Genomic DNA, 17,720 nt, shown 5'->3' on the forward strand with positions numbered 1-17,720 from the left:
ATTAGCATAAATACAGGTCTCTAAAAGTCAGGACAACTGTAATTACCTAATATTAGCATAAATACAGGTCTCTAAAAGCCAGGACAACTGTAATTACCTAATAATAGCATAAATACAGGTCTCTAAAAGTCAGGACAACTGTAATTACCTAATATTAGCATAAATACAGGTCTCTAAAAGCCAGGACAACTGTAATTACCTAATATTAGCATAAATACAGGTCTCTAAAAGCCAGGACAACTGTAATTACCTAATATTAGCATAAATACAGGTCTCTAAAAGCCAGGACAACTGTAATTACCTAATAATAGCATAAATACAGGTCTCTAAAAGCCAGGACAACTGTAATTACCTAATATTAGCATAAATACAGGTCTCTAAAATCCAGGACACCTTTATTTGCCTAATATTAACATAAATACAGGTCTCTAAAAGCCAGGACAACTGTAATCACCTAATATTAGCATAAATACAGGTCTCTAAAAGCCAGGACAACTGTAATTACCTAATAATAGCATAAATACAGGTCTCTAAAATCCAGGACAACTGTAATTACCTAATATTAGCATAAATACAGGTCTCTAAAAGCCAGGACAACTGTAATTACCTAATAATAGCATAAATACAGGTCTCTAAAAGCCAGGACAACTGTAATTTCCTAATATTAGCTTCAAACAGGTACTTCCTCCTTTCTGCTCCTGATGAATGATGAGTCTTGTGATCGTAAACAACGACTTCCCTTTTGTAGTTTGCTCTGGGGGAAAAACACGCACACACACACACGCACGCACGCACGCACACACACACACACACACACACACACACACACACACACACACACACACACACACACACACACACACACACACACACACACACACACACACACACACACACACACACACACACACACACACACACACACACACACATCTATCTGTCTCCATGATGACCCTGTTCCAGGAAGCAGGATTAGTGGGTTTATAAGATCGGCCACACAAGCACATGAACACGACTTCCCATTCCCCAAAAAGCTGGCTCAGCATTTTTTGAGACGTTGTTGCCACGGTAACTTGTTTTTCCGTGAACCAAAGCTGCTCCCCTGGCAGGAATATGTTCATGTTAGCGTGAGAATCTGCACAATGACACGACAGGACGTTTTTACACCAAAATGTTGATTTAAAGACACAAATGATTGAAGTCGGACGTGTTTTACATCTGAGGACGGATTTAAGAATGTGAAATATCATCGACTTGAAATTATTATCTGACTGTAAACACAAAGCCAAAATCACATCCAAGGGTCACATGATCAAACATGAATCTGAGCGTTAGTTAACAGTAAAGGCCAGGGCAAGGCAAATGTATTTGTATTGTATAGTGCAATTCATACACAAGCCAACACAATGTGCTTTACATGATCAAAAAGTGCAACAGAAAACAGCTTAAAAATCAATAGGAACATTAAAATCATTAGTAAACACATTTAAAATCATCAGTAAACACATTTAAAATCATCAGTAAAAACATTTAAAATCAGCAGTAAAAACATTTAAAATCAGCAGTAAAAACATTTAAAATCATCAGTAAACACATTTAAAATCATCAGTAAGCACATTTAAAATCAGCAGTAAAAACATTTAAAATCAGCAGTAAAAATATTTAAAATCATCAGTAAAAACATTTAAAATCATCAGTAAACACATTTAAAATCACAGTAAAAAACATTTAAAATCATCAGTAAACACATTTAAAGTCATCAGTAAACACATTTAAAATCAGCAGTAAACACATTTAAAATCAGCAGTAAACACATTTAAAATCATCAGTAAACACATTTAAAATCAGCAGTAAACACATTTAAAATCATCAGTAAACACATTTAAAATCATCAGTAAAAACATTTAAAATCAGCAGTAAAAACATTTAAAATCAGCAGTAAACACATTTAAAATCAGCAGTAAACACATTTAAAATCAGCAGTAAAAAACATTTAAAATCACAGTAAAAAACATTTAAAATCATCAGTAAACACATTTAAAATCATCAGTAAACACATTTAAAATCACAGTAAAAAAACATTTAAAATCAGCAGTAAAAAACATTTAAAATCATCAGTAAAAACATTTAAAATCAGCAGTAAACACATTTAAAATCATCAGTAAAAACATTTAAAATCAGCAGTAAACACATTTAAAATCAGCAGTAAACACATTTAAAATCAGCAGTAAACATTTAAAATCAGCAGTAAAAAACATTTAAAATCACAGTAAAAAACATTTAAAATCATCAGTAAACACATTTAAAATCAGCAGTAAACATTTAAAATCAGCAGTAAAAAACATTTAAAATCACAGTAAAAAACATTTAAAATCATCAGTAAACACATTTAAAATCAGCAGTAAACATTTAAAATCAGCAGTAAAAAACATTTAAAATCACAGTAAAAAACATTTAAAATCATCAGTAAACACATTTAAAATCATCAGTAAACACATTTAAAATCACAGTAAAAAAACATTTAAAATCAGCAGTAAAAAACATTTAAAATCATCAGTAAAAACATTTAAAATCAGCAGTAAACACATTTAAAATCATCAGTAAAAACATTTAAAATCAGCAGTAAACACATTTAAAATCAGCAGTAAACACATTTAAAATCAGCAGTAAACATTTAAAATCAGCAGTAAAAAACATTTAAAATCACAGTAAAAAACATTTAAAATCATCAGTAAACACATTTAAAATCAGCAGTAAAAACATTTAAAATCACAGTAAAAAACATTTAAAATCATCAGTAAACACATTTAAAATCATCAGTAAACACATTACATCAACAACAACATGACCAAACATCTCAGTCATAGTTGTGTGTATACATTGTTGTTGGTTTTTGGAGTCATTTTGTGTATTTTCGTAGTTTTTGTAGTTTTTATATATGTTGTCTTTTTACTGTATATATTTAGGGCCTGAACACAATGGTGTGTAGGACCCTATTGTAATGCACCTTGTATTTAATTATATTTTCCTCATAGAGGAAATGATCGCATTTTTGAGGGCCTGAACACGTTCAAAACCTCGTGAAAATTTGTCCGCATATTAGGACTGGCGAAAAATGAGATTTTTGCTGGGAATTGCGCATGTGAATGGCAAAAATGACTCAATAGCGCCACTTTGAAAATTGTATCAGCTCCCAGCTTGGACTGATGACATCATCACCGTGGAACTTCTACGAAATTCTGTAAAATTCTGACATCATCACTCTCTGCAGTGCTGGCCTGGGAAAGGAAAGTTAGGGCTTCTCTACTGAGGATTCTGCCTCTACATTCTGTGTGTCCTTCTAAACTGCAAACAGAGAAGATTTAATAATTAAAAGGCATGAAGTGTGTCTAAGTGTTCAACAAACATCTGATGCATCTGCCAGGATGTGATGTTCCACCTAATCACCACTTCCTGTTCAACACAAAAAGGTCTCGACTGTTCGCCTCACGTGGTGAACAAAGTGTGTTTGTATAAACTAATGGGAAAACCTAAACACATGATGGTCCCTAAAAAACATGGAAAGATAAGAAAACTATGGTGCGGGATGCACTTTGTCCCACATTTCTGTGCAAAAATATATGTTAAGTTTTCATTTATTCAAACAAACTTTTTTCAGGAAATTTACTTTGATCTTCTTACAGGTTTGTGCGAGATTTTATAGATGAAAAGTGTGAGATTTTACGGATGAAAAGTACAAGATTTTGTACGAGTACGAGTTTTTGAAGATGAAAAGTGCAAAATTTTATTAGTGAAAAGTGTGAGATTTCGATGTGGAAAAGTGTTCGATTTTGAAAATGAAAAAAGCAAAATTTTACAGAAAAAAATGTGCAAGTTTTTATAGATGCAGATAGTGAGTGTGAGATTTTATAGATGAAAAATGCGAGATTTTAAAGATTAAAAGTGAAAGATTCTATAGGTGAAAAGTATGAGTTTTTATAAATGCAAATCGCGAGATTTTGAAAATGAAGTGCGAGATTTCGAAAAGTTGAAAAGTTAGGAATTTGGAAGATGAAAAGTGCGAGATTAGTGATCAGCAGACCCCTCTGAGGAAGACTGGCAGTTGACAGTCAAAACATGTCAGCAGATTAAAGTAAATTTCCTGAAAAAACATTGTTTGAATAAATTCAACCTTAACATATTATTAAAAAAGAAGACAAAAAGAACTTACTGGAATTATTATGCAAATATTAAACAGCAATGACATCATACTGAGGAAAAACAAAGAATAGTGGATTTTTTTTTTTTTTTTTTTTTTAAACAAAAAATCTGATAAAAAATGTCACAGAGGATAGCTGCTTATTTACCTTGTATTTATATGGAAAATTTAGTTATAAATAGTGGGTCCAGGCCCAAAATTGGGTCGCTGACTAATTTTCAGTGGGTCACACACAGTATTGTGACTTGGTGTAAACATAAAACCTCCACCGTCTGCTTAAAGTTATAGAGTATTTACACTTCTTATGAAAATAATAATAAAAAAAAAAAAAAAAATCAGAAGAATCTCCAGACCGGATGGTGTGGTGACATCAGCCATGAGAAATCTGTGTGTGTGTGTGTGTGTGTGTGTGTGTGTGTGTGTGTGTGTGTGTGTGTGTGGATAGATGAAGTAACCTCTCACTCTGCTGCTGCAATGAAAAACCAAAGCCCAGCACAAGTAGATTCTTTGTACGAGAAACAGAAGCAGATTTCCCCCTTTTTTTAATGTCTTTTATTGGTCTAAACAAAAAGATAAATTATTCTTCTATATAATCATGCAAAAACTATTTTAATAAAAGTAGTCGATTTACGACATATAACTGCCCTCATGGAATAATTTTATAAGTTATAGTCATTATTGGATAAACATTTTCTTCTGAATAGCACTGTATTGTGTAATTTATATTTCCTTTTTGTATTTGTATTTTTTTTATTTTGTTTGTTTTTGTCATTCTGTGAATTTTTTTTAATCCTTTCATTTGTTTTTCTGTCATTTTGTAGTCATTTTAGGTATCTAAATTAATCTATTTAATTATTTTGTATTCATTCAGTTTGTTTTTAGAGTTATTTTGTGGTCGTTTGGCATATTTTTTTCATGAAAATGAAATTTTGTGTATTTCAATGTTGTTTGTGTTTTGTTTTGTTTTTTTTTGTGTGTGCCTGAAATGTCTAGTAATATATTAAAAATACTGATTCAAATTACATTTAAGGCTGTAGCTATTGGTCCGGACCCGAACCTAACAGAATCCTGTCCGCATGCGCAGTAAGCCGAAAGTCGGTAGTTCCGTCACTGTCGTGTCCTTTTAGCTACTGTTCCGTTAGCTTATTTTAGCCCTAAACCTAACCCAGGAAATACCTTAACATGTTTCTTTTTTTTGTCATGTATGTATTGCACACAATCTGAAACAATTGCATTTTATACTTTCACATTCTCAATTATAGATGTAGTTCAATTAAAATTAAATATGAAAAAAATCTTAGCTAGCACATCTTGTCGGTGTATTTTACGGAAGCAGATTAGGGTCAATTTTGATGGAGAAAATTAGTTTTGGGCAAATCAAGAATAAAGTTGAAATTTTGAGAATAAAATTGAAGTTTTGAGAATAAAGTTGAAATACAGCGTCGAGATTAAAGTGGAAAAGATATAGTGATAAAAGTCGAAGGTTTGCTAATAAAGTCAAATCTACGGAAACTGACAAGGGTTTTTTTTTTTTTTTGGCATGTCTCATTATTAAGATGTGTGAATTTATAACTTTAAAGTCCAGTGTCATTAAATTAGTATTAAAAGAGTGAGACGTGCTGTTGTTAATAGACGATCTTTGGACCAATCAGACAACGTGTTAGAGAGAGAGAGAGAGAAAGAGAGAGAGAGGAAAGGCGTCTCCACTAACTCACTCACTCCCGGACGGAGACTCGCACACAGCCGGCCCTCAGCGCCTCTTTTACGGATGAACGTCCATCCAACGCACCGGTGACTCTCCGCAGCAGAACCGGGACCAACACAGGACCGAGGACCGAACCTCCCCCTTCCCTGTATCTGTGGTGAGTCCTCGTGCCGTCCCCGTCCTCCCACGCACGCACGCACGCACACACGCACGCGCACATCCGTCCCCACAGCCTCCATTCATGTGTGCATCCTCCTCTTCATCATCATCATCATCCTCCTCCTCCCCCATTCATAGATGGGATCGTTACCCTCGTGCATTCCGCTACACCGTGGGATCCTCGACCCCTTCAGGGTCAGCTGGGAAACTACAGCTTCCATTCCCAGCATTCATCTAGAGCAGCTTCCTGGTCCTCGTGGAGGATGATGGAATACCGTTAAAATCCCCCTTTTAAAAAAACAAAAAAAAAAGAAAAAAAGTTTTATATCAGACTTTAAATCTTGTCCTCGATCCAAAGAACTGGGACCAGTTTAGATAGAAGTCCATAAAACTGTAGATCAGGTCAGGGGTGAGGGGTCAGAGGTCAACCTGGAGCGGATGCTGGTCCATGTGTGTCCATGTGCTCCCATCCCACAGATGCTCCAACATTTGGTTTGGTTTGTGACACCAAAGTGTCAAAGTATCGCTTCTGTAAAACATGGAGGATGTTTTTTTCCCAGATCCGGAACGAGCTGTCCTCACATTAGGGGTTGGAACTTTTTAACGACATCAAGTCCCGACACTTCAGTTTCAAAATATCCAAAATTATGTTTCAGAGTTCACTATTTCTGTTTCATTTCCATTGTTGTTCTCTTTTATTTTGAAAGAAACTGTTCTATGACAGGCGTGTTGTGAAATGCATGTTGCACAGGAAAATATATAGATTTATGTTTTAAAAATGATTCTACCTGTGTGTTTTCAACAGCTATTTTAAAAAAATAAATAAATTTGGTTTGTTGAATTCTAAAAAAAAAATGTGGGTCCCAGGGTGAGACCAGTTGAGAACCCCTGGTTTAGATGATTTACGTTAGTCTGGATGGTTACGCTGAAATCACGCGACATTTTGGCATGAGATTCCTTTTCAATGTCCGACCCTCAGCCGCTAATTTTACTGGAAAAGTAAAATTACATGGAAATGTGTAACATGGTCCCAAAACCTGGAAGTAAGGATTTAGTCTATGTCATAAAGGTATTTCCTTTAATTACAGCAACAGGAACCACCATCGAGTTTTGCACGAAATCCCGTGTGATTACGTAGCGCAAGATTTTGTCATATCCGTCAAATATGGACCAGTTTGATTTCAAGTGGGCCGTAGATTTTTGGTGGGAAAAAGAAACATTTTGACATCAATCGTGCCCTAGTTTTCAATATCAGTCCCTGTCCACTCTCACCTTTGCTTTTTGCAATATTCGTTGAACCTCTCGCAGCAGCTGTACGTCAGAACTCTGTTATTAAAGGAATCCACTCATCCATCTCAGAACACAAAATTAATCTCTACGCGGATGACATTTTACTCTATTTGGAAGAACCGCAATCCTCTTTAGAGGAAGTATTTAATCTAATAAACAGCTTCTCTAAATTATCAGACTATTCCATTAACTGGACAAAATCATCAATCCTCCCTTTGACAAAAAACTCTTGGAATCCTGAACACCAAAATCCACAACACCCCTCCACCACAAATACAATTAAATATCTAGGCTTAAATATATCACCAAACTTAAATGAATTAATTAAACTAAATCATGATCCGATGTTGGACAAAGTCACAGAAGATCTGCGGAGATGGAACAATCTCCCCATCTCACTACTTGGCAGGATAGCCTCAGTTAAAATGAAAATCTTACCAAAAATAAACTACTTGTTCTCAATGATACCACTGAAACCACCAAAACAATGGTTTCAAAGATTAGATTCTACAACTACAAAATTCTATACTAGAAATAAAAAACCTAAAATAAGCCTTTCTACCCTTCAAAAAAACAAAGACGAGGGTGGTTTAGAAGCCCCTAATTTCATGCATTATTACTTAGCAAACCAAATACTATATTTAACAGAATGGCTAAATCCAAAAGAATACTACAACACCTGGCTAGAAATAGAACAGTTAGACTGCAAACACATTAAACTCTCTGATCTCCCTTTTATCACTGCGACCCTCAAACATCACAACTGCTTTAAAAACCCACTAATTGCCTCCACACTGACTGCATGGTGGAAAGCCCTGGACATCACAAATAGCCAATTAAAAACTAGTATACTCTCTCCAATCTGGCACAACCCCGACTTTAAAAATAAAAAAACACCACTCTATCTGAAGACATGGGAAGAGAGTGGAATCACTCATCTCCAAGACCTTTTTGAAAATGACAAGATCAGGTCATATAATAATCTAACCCAAGCATTCGATATAAATAAAAGTAACTTTCTACAGTACTTACAAGTAACAGAGACAATAAAGAAAACCACTCCACTAGACTTAACTACGTTACAACCTCCAGAACTGGCTATATATATGAAAAAAATCTCAACAAAATCAAAAAAACTCTCAAAAATATACAGAGCGCTTTCGAACACTAACTGTAATTACTTACCAATCGCGAAGTGGGAGGCCGAACTCTCAATCACCCCGAGCACTGATTTCTGGGCAGAAATTTGTTGTAATACTTTTAAGATGACAAAAAACACAAACCTTCAGCTAATTCAATACAAGGTCCTCCACAGATCCCACATTACCCAACAGAAAATGCATAAAATGGGCTTCTCAGCAACAGACATCTGCTCTCAGTGCACCCAGAATACAGCGGATTCCTATTTACATGCCTTATGGCTTTGCTCCCCAGTTCAACACTTTTGGATTCTAATCACTGAAAAACTGTCCTCCATTTTGGACTACAGAATTCCTTTATCTCCAAATCTTTGTTTGATTGGAGACCTGACAATGCTTCAACCTCCAGCAAACCAATCACAATCAATCCTTGCGGCACTAGCCATTGCAAAAAAAACAATATTACTAAATTGGAAAGACAAAAAATCCTTAAACATAAACCAATGGCAAAATCTCCTCACAGAATTTATTTCCATGGAAAAGATGTCTGCTCTCAGAAAACAAAAAAAAATAACGTGCTTTGAGGAGCGTTGGACTCCTTTTTTAATTGCATTAAATCTAAATTTTTAAAAGCCTGATGATCTAGCCTGCAAGCGACTGCCAGCACCACTCTTTACTAACGCACTAGCCCAACTGTAGGCCGGGGCCGCCTTGGGCCTCTGGGGTGGTCTTGGTCAGGGGGGCTGGGGTGGGTTGCCGGGGTGCCTTGTTGCCTCAGCACGGGTGTGCATTCCTTCTGGGTGTTCACGGGGTCCCGGGGCTGTTTGATTTGGCGCCGTTGCCCCTTGCATGCGCATCTGGCTGGTCTCTGGGGCTGGGGCCCTGCGTGCTCCCCTGCCGCTCCTTCCCCTTGCTCCCTGTCCCCCTGTCTCGTCCTCCCCCCTCCTCCTCCTTTGCTCTTGCGCCCGCCATCCTGTGGGGTTGGGTTTGGGGGGCTCCCGTTGGCCTGGGGCACTGGTGGGGGGGCTGTGGCTCCCGCCTGGGGGACGGGCGGTGCCGTGCCGGGTGGGTTGGCTCGGGGGTGGTCTCGTTGGGGGGCCTGGGGTGGTGGGGTCCTTGGCTCCGGTCCGGGGGGATCCGGGGTGGGGGTAGCTTTGGGGGTGGCTGCTGCCCGGGGTCGGCGATTGCCTCCTGGGTTGCTGGGTGGCGGGGTGTGGCTGTGGGTTGCTCCGTTGGCCCTTGCGGGTCCTTGGCTTGGCTCCCTGGGGCGCACCTTTGCTAGGGATGTCGCTTGCGCGGCGAGCCAGGCGGGGCCCCCTCGGGGGCTTTTTGTACGACCGCGATGGCCGGGGTGTGGACGTTATGGCTAGGGGGTGGGGTGAGGGGTGCTATGGGGCCTCCCCGGGGGTCGTATTGGGCGGGTGTGCGGGGGCGCGGCGCGTGGTTCCTGGCCCGGTGGATCCGCGTTGGGATTGGCTGGTCTGCTGGCTGGGTGCACCGGGCGCCGTGGGCGCGATTCCGGGGCGGGGGTGCCCCGGGGGCGGATCCTTGGGCTACGTGTCCGGGGAGGTGCTCTCCGGCCATCTGCCCGGGGACCGGCCGCGGCTCGTGGCGGCGCTGCGCAGCCTTGGGCGGGGCGGGGCTGGTGGCCTTGGGCCCGCTGTTGTTCGGGGTGTGCTGGCGTCGGGGGGGTGTCTCGTGCCGGTGTGTGGGTCGTCGGGGATTGCCTCCGTGGGGGGGGGGGGGCTCTATTGGCGCCGTTGGTGTGGGGGGGCGGTTCCGGGCTGGGGGTGCTTCGGTACTCTGGCTTGCCGGTCCGTGGCTGGCGGGATGGCCCTGCTTGGCGGTGGATGGCGTCCTCTCTCGTCGGGGGGGCCGGGGCCGCCTCCCGGTGGAGAGTGTTGTATCGTGGCGCCGGGTGGGCCTGTGCTGGCCCTGGTGCGGGCATGGGCCTCCCCCCTGCTCGGCCGCTCCCCTTGGTGGCGGGGTGGCGTTGCTCCGGGCCGGCGGGCGGCGGGGGTCGCCCCCTGGGGCGCCGGGGGATGTTGTTGGTGCCTGGCTGTACCCGGGGGTGGGGGGTGTCGCCGTGCTCCGCGGGGCCGGCGCGGTCTGGGGGGTGCCGTGGGGGGGGGTCTCCGGCTGTGCTGTTCCGGGGCCCGCAGTGCCACTTGCCCGTCTGCGCCATCTACCCTCTCGCGTGGCCCGCCACGCGGACGGGCCCGGCTCACACTGGACAGGCCTCCTACATGTTCACTTCACCCCACTCCCAGCTGGTCTGGCTCACTCACTAAATGCACCACACACCAATACCCAACCCTTGGGGGGCTGGATGGTGGGGCTGGGGGTGGAGGGGCCCGCCACCTGTGTTACTATGTAGTGGCGTGGGGGCGGCCCTCCCACCTCTAGTTGCCCTACTAATCCCTCCAATTTTAATCGCATCTCAACATGTCACCCCCCGGAGGGTGTATCATCATTTACACCCTCCGGCCTATTACACCACATACACATAAATCCACAGAGGCTGGAGGGGGAGCACCGCTCCCCTCCATCCCCCTTCTTTTAATTACACCCCATACATTCACCAAACACACACAGTCACACAGGGGATCGGGAAGTGCCTCTCCATTGGGGAATGGAGAGGCACCATAACAGGGTGGTGGGTTGGTACACATATTTGGGCCTCTCCGGTGGGGGCCTGGCCCCTCTGTTGGTGGCTGGGCCACTGCATAGAGTAAAAGCACATCAAGATGGTGCGGTCGGGCGTGGCGGTGGGTCTCGGGGGGGCTTTGCCGGGGTTTCTCCTTGCGGGGTCTTTCCGGGCTGTGTCGGCCGGGTGGGGCGCGGGGGTGCCTCTCCCCCTTGGGTGTGGCTTGGTGCTTGCTTTGTCTCCTGGTGGCCTTGGGGGCGGGCCCCGCGGTGTGCGGGCCCGGGGCGGCCTGCCTCGCCGGTTTGGGGGGTGGGTGTGCTGGGGGGGTGCTGGTGTCCTCACCGGGGTTGGGGCAGGGTTGTTTGGCGCCTCGGGATGATGCTGTTTACTGGGGGGGCGGCGTTAGCTGTTCCGATGGTTGAGGTTGCTTTCGGCCGCCTGGTGGGTATGTCCTGCCATCTGCGGACTGGTGGGTGGGTCCGGGGCATCTTTGGCTGGGGGCTGCTGTCCCGCGCTGGATGTGTGCCGATGGGGTGCCTCCGTCCCCGCGGTGGGGGTCGCCGGTTGCTCGCGGGCCGGCGGGGGGCGCTGCCCCGTGGCTTGCGCTGTCCGGGGGGCGGCGGGCCCTGGGCTGCTGGCCTTGTGCCGTCTGGGGCTGTGCAGTCCTGCTGGGCTGTGGCCGGGACCTGGGCTGGGGTGGGGGGCGCGTCCCGGGGGGCTTGGCCCGGGGGCTTGCCCTTGGGGGGTCCTGGTCCCTGGGGGTACTCCTGGGGCCCGGGGTGCTTGGCCGGCTGGCCGGGCCGGTCCTGGCGGGGGTCTTCTGGGGCGGGTGGCGCGTGCCGCGCCCTTGCATACCTTCTGGTGCGGCCCCTGCTTGGGCAGTCCCCCGTGAGGCAGAGTGTCGGGGTGGGATTAGGGGGCCACATCCCGGCGGGGCGGTCTGGCTTGGCCTCTGGAGGGGGCCCTGGCTTTAAAGAACTGAAGCTCGTGGCGCGGGCGGCATCAGCATCTGGGGCGCCCGGGGGGGCTGGGTTGGGGTGCCTGGGGACTGGCGGGGGGACTCCCAGCGGCCCCCTGGTGCCTTATGCGGCTTGGGGTGTGGTCGTTCGCCCTGGGCGGGCTGCTCCTGGTGCTGCATCCATTCCGGGTCCTCCTGGCCTGGGGTCGGGTCCTTGCTGGCTCTGGGCTCACCGGCGGGTGCCCGCCGGCTGCCTGTTCGGCGTGGCTCTGGTCGTCTGCTGGGCGTGGGCTTTGGCTCCTCCGCTGGGGTCTCGGGCGGGGGGCTCTCTGGGCCCTCCCCTCGGGGGGCTGGGCGCGGGGGTGTGGGTGGTGGTGGGGGGGTGGGGGGCTGGGGGCCTGGGGGTTGGGGGTTGGAGTCGGTGGCGTGGTGCGCTTGGTCCTTGGCTCCTTGGGGGCTTTTCGGGTGTGTATGGGGGGGGCAATGGCAGCCTCTCGGCTTGGGACCTTGGGGGCGTTCGGGGGGCTGCTTGGCCGTGGGGTGGTCGCCGGGGGCCCCTAGATCTCTCGCTCTTTCTGCTGGCCCGACTGCTTCTTCGGGCCCGGGGGCGGCTCATGGGTTTTGCAGTAGCGGCTCTTGGAATCACATTTGTCATGGACGCACTGGCCTCGGGCTGTGGGATAACACTCATACTGGGCTCAACCATAGACACGTTGTTCCCAAATACCTGTTTTATGTAACTTCCACTCACTTCCTCCTCTGCTCACAGCCACCACCATTATTCCTAAGCCGCACACTGGTCACCAGACTGGCTTGATAACACAACAATAAGCACAATATACACAACCACAATTTCACATCACATCACTTGAAACTTATTGATTATTCCCCACCCATTCGTTTTCCTATCTTGTATCCCTCCTCCCTGTTAACTCCCCCCCCCCCCACCCCCCTCACCCTGGTGTAACACTGCCCTCTCTCTTTTACATCCTCCCTTTAATAAAGTATTTACCCTTCCCTAGGGAGGGCTGGTGATGGTCACAATTATGCAATGAAATAAACTCATTTATTTAATTGCAATAATAAAATATGCATTGCTGTTAAAAGATTGCACTTCTTGTAGTGTTAACCTTCAACAGCATGTGCAAACAAGGTGAAAAAAAAAAAAAAAAAAAAAAAAAAAAAAATATCAGTCCCTGTCGGATCTTCACTTAAAAAATTATTGATTGAAACCAATTTTTGTGTGAGAAATTGCAAGATTTGTGGAAAAATTCAGAGTTCTTTGCTGTTTAAAATGCATTCATGTGATATAAACAAAGGAAAATGGAAGCCCTTAAAATATTGTAGAGTTTCATTAAATTGGTGAATTTGAGATATTGACAACTGGATTACTTGGTAATTTACACAATAATTCATTTATTTCCTTTGTCATTCTCCTGTGGGCCGAATTGGATGCTATAATGGGCCGGACTTGGCCCCCAGGCCTTGAGTTTGACACAGGTGCTAAACAGTAGAAAAGTAGTGTGTAAATGTGGGACTATGGTTGTAAAATAGATCTGTGTCATATTAGGGCCTGATTTTGTATAAAGAGAGAAATAATGTTAGCAGTGGCTATCCGTACGTAGCGCCCCCGCATTGGCCAGTTTAAGTCACGTGGCTAAGATGCTACGGCTACGTACTTGTACTTGTGTTTGCTATTAATACGTAGATATCCTAACCCAACCGGGGGTTGTCCGTATGGCTACGTACGGATAGCCACTTCGAAGAATGTTTGGATTGATTGTCAAAAAAAATTCGGTTTCAGAATCAGGGAAAATTGGAGGCTCTAGGTTAGTGGTTAGCAAACTTTTTGAAGAATGAAAAGTTCTCACCTCCCCCATCGTGACAAAATTTTAAAAGATAATGGGTATAAAAAAAAGTGGTGAAAATAATAAAAAGTTTGGATGACTCTTCTTCAATAACGATGGTTCGCCCTTGAAAACATAGAGTTGTCATGGATATTTAGGAGGCTATTTATAGTTTTTACACATTTAAAATATTGACACATTTTTCGTAGTGAGATTTTTTTTAGCTTTTTACGAAGCCTTGCAACAATATAATTTTTTGATATAATAATAATAATAATGATTAATAAAAACTAGAAAAGCACTCAGAGAGAGCAGACTTCCACCAAGCAGCTCAAGCTCCGCTGACACGCTTTGGTCACGGTAGCATGGTAAACTCAGGATTACCCGTCTACCTGTCAACATTGAGCTGTGTTAGCATGACTACCTGTCAACATTGAGCTGTTGACTCTGAGAGAACCTATGACATCATCACAAGTTCCACAGTGTGGATGGGAAAATGAATGGGATATACAGTAGAGTTGTGTCGTGGATATTTAGGAGGCTATTTATAGTTAGCTTATAATGTTGAGGCTGATTTTACTGACTTTTTTTATCTGTATTTATACAAGATAAATGGAGACAGATAAACGGAGGGTAAAAAATAACCCCAGAAACTAAAATAACTTGCTGGAATTTTCACTATGGTATAGTAATAGTAAAGTTTGCAAAACCATGGCTACAAACATCCCAAAGTGGGTAAACTATGTAACTATTTCTGTCATCTTTAGGAAGTGAAAGTAGCTGCGAGACACAGAAGTTGTTAAACAACAAAATGTCCGTCCAAACGTCCCGTCTCCGTTCCTCATTCATGAGCTTGACTACCAAGTGGCAAACTGTTGAACTTCCCATTCTAGAGGAGGGCATTGAACACGCCATTGATGGAGCTAATTGGATTGGGTTTAGTGTTGCCGGGGACACTCATGGATCCGATGTCCTTTTCATTAGCGGCCTGGCAAACGTCCTGCACCAGGATTTGGAGACAATGTGTCCTCATTGTTGCACACTCCCAGCTGGCCTGCGTCTGTATGCGGTGTACGGGTTCTGTTATATTCTGATGCTTAGTTCCATCTTTTCTAAACCACCTGAGACTGTGTGAGCGGAGGGGAAGGGGCGGCCCGTTTTATCAATGAACATTCCAGCACGGACAACACTTTGTGTGTGTTTGGGTGTGTGTGTGTGTCAGGAGGGGGAAGGGGCCACCAAGAGCTGTGTTTTCCCCAAACAATTATAGGACTATATCAGTACTGAATGTTGGTGTTGTTTTTCTGTCTTCATCACTATAGAAACACTCAACATCTGCTGTTTTTAGTCACATTCAAAGAACCAGAATATGTTATTTTCTTACTACTTTTTTATATTTATGTTTGTTTATTAAAAAACATATACATAAATATATACACATAATAATGTATCTATATATCACAACACGTAAAAAAGTTGTCTGTTTACTGCTAACATCTGTCTAAAACAAAATGTATCGTTTATGCTAAACAGCGAGCTAGCTAAGTCATTATCTACAGTACAAACAAATTGGCTATGTGCTAACATAATAGGTTTGCTATTTTGCTGACTAGCAAGCTAGGTTTGCCAAATAGCAAATTAGCAAGGTATGTTATCGATTATTTACAAAACTACCCATCCATCCATGGCTCAATATATGCTAAACAGCTAGCAAGTTAAGTCATTGGCCTATCTAGCAACACAATGGCTTTAGGTTACCTGGTTTTTAGAATGTGTAATCATTCATAAAAAAATTTAATTTACACAACAAAGAACCATTCATACTGCAGTAACCGATGTTTCACTTCTTTAGGCTAAATGGCTAGCAAGCTAAGCGATTTTCTACCACCTCCTTAATTAATTAGCTAAATTGCTAATGAGCAAGCTAGCTTAACTGAATATCTAATTAGCAAGTAAGTAAGTTGTATACTGCTACCATCTACAAAAAATGTATCTTCTATGCTAAACAACTAGCAGTCAATATCTACAAACAAATTGGCTATAGGCTAACATAATAGGTTTGATCATTTGCTGACTAGCAAGCTAGGTTTGTCATATAGCTAATTAGCAACTTAAGTTCCAGATTATGAACAAAACTACCATCCATACATCAATATAGGCTAAGCAGCTAGCAAGCTAAGTCAATACTAAGCAACAAAATAGTTATAGCCTACCTAGTTTTTAGAATATTTAATCATTTATCAAAAAACCTTTACGCAACAAAGCACCATTCATACTTTAGCAACTGATGTTTCACTCCTTTCGGCTAAATAGCTAATAAGCTAAGCCATTTTCTACCACTAGCTCAACTGAATAACTAATTAGCAAGTAAGTAAGTCATCTACTGCTAACCTCTATCTACAACAAATATATCCTTTGCGCTAAACAGCTAGCTTGCTAAGTCATTATCTACAGTTCAAACTAATTGGCTACAGGTTAACATCATTTTGCTAATTTACTGACTAGCAAGCTACGTTTGCCAAATAGCTAATTAGAAAGCTAAGTTATTGATTATTAGCAAAACTACCCATCCATCCATCAATATTGACTAAACAGCTAGAAAGCTAAGTCATTACCTAGCAACAAGATGGCTTTATAATACAGTACCTGGTACTTACAAGTTGTAAACATTTGTTTGAGTAAAACTGAGGTTTATGTCCATATGGGAAAGTTTATTGACTGTGCACGTTTTGGCCTCCGACCTCGAGTCGTTACACTGTGTAACGTTTGTGTGGCAGCTGTCATTCGACTTCCTCTCAGGCTGAATACTCGTCATACTCAGCATTCCTCACATGCCGATGGTTTGATGCGTGCGTTTCGTGTGTTTGAGGCTGTTTGATTGTATTCCTGAAGCCCAAGTGAGGACAGCTTGAGGGAAAAAATGTGTTCGTTCAAAGTCGTGACTCAGCATTTTAGGAGCTGCTGTGATAGGAATCGATCTGTGTTCCTCAACCCAAAGCAAAGTGTGTGTGTGTGTGTGTGTGTGTGTGTGTGTGTGTGTGTGTGTGTGTGTGTGTGTGTGTGTGTGTGTGTGTGTGTGTGTGTGTGTGTGTGTGTGTGTGTGTGTGTGTGTGTGTGTGTGTGTGTGTGTGTGTGTGTGTGTGTGTGTGTGTGTGTGTTCTCCATCCCTCGCTGCTCGGGGTGTGTTTGTGGTCGAGTTGTTTTCGGTGCTGAGTCAAAAACAGTTTACGGGAAGACGTGTGGCAAAAAAGTTGTAACTTGAAACCATTGAAACAAAAAGCAACGTTCAATGTGTCGCTCCATAGCAGATGACAACTTTCATTACCTCCTCATCAGATAGTTATTTTAGCCAAATCAGCTACACTAGTCTAGGATGTGGCCTAGTTTTCAACTGTTTTTGTGGGAAATGTAGCCGCTATCGATATGGTAGATCCGGAAAGTAATTAGAGCATCACTTTGTCAACATTTCATTTGTTTTGGTGCATAAAGAATGGCCTCCTGTATGGATAGTCTTCTGTCCGAGCCTCCCGGCCTGTGTTTCCTTCTGTGCTTTCCTCGCCTGGGTGTGTTTGTGTTTCACAGGAAGCACTGTTGCATCACTGCCTGTGGATGTCGACTTTGTCCTGCCGCCCACTTTTTCCCCCGGTGCGTTCAAGGTGTTCATTTACAGACGTGAATGGAAATCCTTTCCTCCAGAAACAAAACACTTGAATGAAAGCCGAGTCCTCAGAAGGGAATCCAGCTGCCAAACAATTTCCCCCGGAACAAGGAGAAGAA

General features: G+C 43.4%; 1 protein-coding gene across 1 annotated transcript in view; it reads left to right on the forward strand.

The window, feature by feature from the left end:
* The first annotated feature begins 5,895 nt into the window (after positions 1-5,895).
* pea15 (proliferation and apoptosis adaptor protein 15) overlaps positions 5,896-17,720 on the forward strand; it is a 34,442-nt gene continuing 22,617 nt past the window's right edge. Inside the window, exon 1 of the mRNA XM_028474780.1 lies at positions 5,896-6,060. The gene's annotated coding sequence lies outside the window, so the exon portion shown is untranslated. The remainder of the gene's footprint in view (positions 6,061-17,720) is intronic.

This window comes from Gouania willdenowi, chromosome 18 (assembly GCF_900634775.1).
Source record: "Gouania willdenowi chromosome 18, fGouWil2.1, whole genome shotgun sequence".
Classification (NCBI taxonomy): Eukaryota; Metazoa; Chordata; class Actinopteri; order Blenniiformes; family Gobiesocidae; genus Gouania; species Gouania willdenowi.